This window comes from Arachis ipaensis, chromosome B1 (genome assembly GCF_059453495.1).
Source record: "Arachis ipaensis isolate K30076 ecotype BB chromosome B1, ASM5945349v1, whole genome shotgun sequence".
Lineage (NCBI taxonomy): Eukaryota > Viridiplantae > Streptophyta > Magnoliopsida > Fabales > Fabaceae > Arachis > Arachis ipaensis.
Genome location: NC_142436.1, coordinates 44,269,327 through 44,273,545, shown reverse-complemented (window position 1 = coordinate 44,273,545; position 4,219 = coordinate 44,269,327). Strand labels below are relative to the sequence as shown.

General features: G+C 37.5%; 1 non-coding gene across 1 annotated transcript; it reads left to right on the top strand.

The window, feature by feature from the left end:
- Window positions 1-1,134: 1,134 nt before the first annotated feature.
- LOC148576391 (small nucleolar RNA R71) lies at window positions 1,135-1,242 on the top strand. The gene has a single exon (XR_015902944.1). It is a non-coding gene; the product is annotated as a small nucleolar RNA R71 (small nucleolar RNA).
- The last annotated feature ends 2,977 nt before the right edge of the window (window positions 1,243-4,219 follow it).

Sequence of the window (4,219 nt, the reverse complement as noted above, 5' to 3'; positions counted from 1 at the left end):
AGAACTTTCCAGGGTCCTGTCTCTTTTGAGGTAATCTCTTCCTAGTCAAGTCATCCAGTTCTTTGATGAGCAATGGAGGTTCATTCTCCCAAGTCTCATTACCAAATAGCTTGGCATTTAGCTTCATGATTGCTCCAAGGTACTTAGCAACTTGCTCCTCAGTGACATCTTCATCCTCTTCAGAGGAAGGATACTCATCAGAGCTCATGAATGGCAAAAGTAAATTTAATAGAATCTCTATGGTCTCTGTGTGAGCCTCAGATTCCTACGGTTCCTCATTAGGGAACTCCATGGAGGTCAGTGGGCGTCCATTGAGGTCTTCCTCAGTGGGAATCACTGCCTCTTTCTCCTCTCCATGTTCGGCCATGTGAGATGTGGTTATGGCCTTGCACTCTCTTTTTGGATTCTCTTCTGTATTGCTTGGGAGAGTGCTAGGAGGGAGTTCAGTAATTTCCTTACTCAGCTGATCCAGTTGTGCCTCCAAATTTCTAATGGAGGATCTTGTTTCAGTCATAAAACTTTGAGTGGTTTTGATTAGATCAGAGACAATGGTTGCTAAGTCAGAGGAGCTTTGCTTAGAATTCTCTGTCTGTTGCTGAGAAGATGATGGAAAAGGCTTGCTATTGCTAAACCTGTTTCTTCCACCATTATTGTTGTTGAAACCTTGTTGAGGTCTCTGTTGATCCTTCCATGAGAGATTTGGATGATTTTTCCATGAAGGATTATAGGTGTTTCCATAGGATTCTCCCATGTAATTCACCTCTTCCATTGCTGGGTTCTCAGGATCATAAACTTCTTCTTCAGAGGAAGCTTCCTTAGTACTGCCTGTTGCTGCTTGCATTCCAGACAGACTCTGAGAAATCATATTGACTTGTTGGGTCAATATTTTATTCTGAGCCAATATGACATTCAGAGTATCAATCTCAAGAACTCCTTTCTTCTGAGTTGACCCATTATTCACAGGATTCCTTTTAGAGGTGTACATGAATTGGTTATTTGTAACCATTTCAATGAGTTCTTGAGCTTCTGCAGGCGTCTTCTTCAGATGAAGAGATCTCCAGCAGAGCTATCCAATGACATCTTTGATAGTTTAGACAGACCATCATAGAAGATTCCTATGATGCTCCATTCTGAAAGCATGTGAGAAGGGAACCTTCTGATCAATTGCTTGTATCTCTCCCAAGCTTCATAGAGGGATTCACCATCCTTCTGTCTAAAGGTTTGGACTTCCACTCTAAGCTTACTCAATTTTTGAGGTGGAAAGAACTTTGCCAAGAAGGCATTGACTAGCTTTTCCCAAGAGTTCAGGCTTTCCTTAGGTTGTGAATCCAACCATGTTCTAGCTCTGTCTCTTACAGCAAAAGGAAAGAGCATAAGTCTGTAGACTTCAAGGTCAACCCCATTGGTCTTGACAGTGTCATAGATTTGCAAGAACTCAGCTAAGAACTGATGAGAATCTTCCAATGGAAGTCCATGAAACTTGCAATTCTGTTGCATTAGAGAAACTAATTGAGGCTTAAGCTCAAAGTTGTTTGCTCCAATGGCAGGGATAGAAATGCTTCTCCCATAGAAATCAGGAGTAGGTGCAGTAAAGTCACCAAGCACCTTCCTTGCATTGTTGGCATTGTTGTTGTTTTCGGCTGCCATGGTTTCTTCTTCTTTGAAGAGTTCTGTTAGGCCCTCTAAAGAGAATTGTTCTTTAGCTTCTCTTAGCTTTCTCTTCAAGGTCCTTTCAGGTTCAGTATCAGCTTGAACAAGTATGCCTTTATCTTTGTTCCTGCTCATATGAAAGAGAAGAGAACAAGAAAGTAGGAAATCCTCTATGTCACAGTATAGAGATTCCTTGAAGTATCAGAGGAAAAGAAGAATAGAAGGAGGAGGTAGATGGAGGAGAATTCGAACATATAAAGAAGGAGGGAGTTCGAATTGTACCTTGAGGAGGAGTCTTAGTCCCTTAAATAGAAGGATGTGAAAAGAGGGGAAGAAATTTTCGAAATTAAAGTAAGAGATTTTGAAAATTTGGTAATTGGTTTTCGAAAACTAAGATTGAGAAAGAAATCAAGTGATTTTTGAAAAATATTTTGAAATCAGAATTTAAAAAGATATGATTGAAAATTAATTTTGAAAAAGATGTGATTGAAAAGATATGTTTGAAAAGATATTATTGAAAATCAATTTAGAAAAAGAAAAATTTTTAAAATTAAAGTTGATTACTTGACTATCAAGAAATTAAAAGATATGATTTTAAAATTTAAAGTTTGATCCTTTCTTAATAGGCAAGTAACAACTTGAAAGTTTTGAAGTAAATCTTTAATTGAAGCAAGGATTTTATAAAATGGAAAGAAATTGATTTTGAAGGAGATATGATTTGAAAAAGATATGATTTGAAAAAGATTTGATTTTGAAAAATTATGAAAACTTAAAAAAATGTGAATTAAAAACAAAATCTTCCCTCTAGTGTCATCCTGGCGTTAAACGCCTAGAATGGTGCCCATTCTAGCGTTTAACGCCCAAATCTCTACCTTTTTGGGTGTTAAACGCCCAGCCAGGTACCCTGGCTGGCGTTTAAATGCCAATTTTCCTTCTTCACTGGGCGTTTTGAACGCCCAGCTTTTTCTGTTTGATTCCTCTGCTGAATGTTCTAAATCTTCAATTCTCTGTATTATTGACTTGAAAAGACATAGTTTTAAAAAAAATATTTTTGAATTTTTGATGATGGGAATCAATAAAAATGCAACTAAGATCAAATAAACAATGCATGCAGGACACCAAACTTAAAAATTTTCATATAAGAGACACTAACAAATTGAGAATGCATAAGAAAAACAACAAAACACACAAAACAAGAGAATTTAAAGATCAGAGCAATGAAATCATCAAGAACAACTTGAAGATTAATGAAGATACATGCATGAATTTTTCGAAAAATGCAAGAAAAATAGAAACATGCAATTGACACCAAACTTAAAATTAGGCAATAGACTCGAACAAGAAACATAAAATATTTTTGGTTTTATGATTTTAAAAAAAATTTTTGTATTTTTTTTGAAAATTATATAGAAAAGAAAATAAAGAGAATCAAAACTTTTAATAAGAATTCCAGAAATCATGCAATGTTAGTCTAAAGCTTCAGTCTAAAAAGGATTAGACATGTTTGGCCAAGCTTCAGCAGGACATTACATTCAATAGCTAAATTGATGAGAATCAATCAGCTTTTGTGATGATAAGAACATCACATTGAAACTCTAGAATTCATTCTTAAAAATTCTGAAAAAAATACCAAATCTAAGCAACAAGATGAACCTCAGTTGCCCAAACTCGAACAATCTCCAGCAACTGCGCCAAAAATATGGTGTTGTTGCCGGACCAAACTTGGCACTGTTGTTGCCGGAAACAAATGCGAAATTATTGTTCGTTCATTCGTTCCTTCCCCGGCAACGGCGCCAAAAACTTGGTGCACGAAATTGTGATCATCAACAATGGCGCCAAAGAACTTGGAGCTCTTAAATGTGAATCACACTTTGTCACAATTCCGCACAACTAACCAGCAAGTGCACTGGGTCGTCCAAGTAATAAATCTTACGTGAGTAAGGGTCGATCCCATGGAGATTGTTAGATTGCAGCAAGCTATGGTCATCTTGTAAATCTCAGTCAGGCAGATTCAAATGGTTATGGAGTTTAAGGTGATGAAAATAAACATAAAATAAAGATAGAGATACTTATGTAATTCATTGGTGGATTTCAGATAAGCGTATGAAGATGCTTTATTCCCTTTGAACCTCTGCTTTCCTACTGACTTCTTCCAATCATTCATACTCCTTTCCATGGCAAGCTTTATGTTGGGCATCACCGTTGTCAATGGCTACATCCCATCCTCTCAGTGAAAATGGTCCTGATGCTCTGTCACAACATCGGCTAATCAGCTGTCGGTTCTCGATCATGTCGGAATAGGATCCATTGATCCTTTTGCGTCTGTCACACGCCCCACAATCGCGAGTTTGAAGCTCGTCACAGTCATCCCTTCCCAGATCCTACTCGGAATACCACAGACAAGGTTTAGACTTTCCAGATCTCAGGAATGGCTGTTATTAATTCTAGCCTATACCACGAAGGTTCCAATCTTAGATTAGAAACCCAAGAGATACGCATTCAAGCCATTGCTAGTAGAACAGAGGTGGTTGTCAGGCACATGTTCATAGGTGAGAATGATGATGAGTGT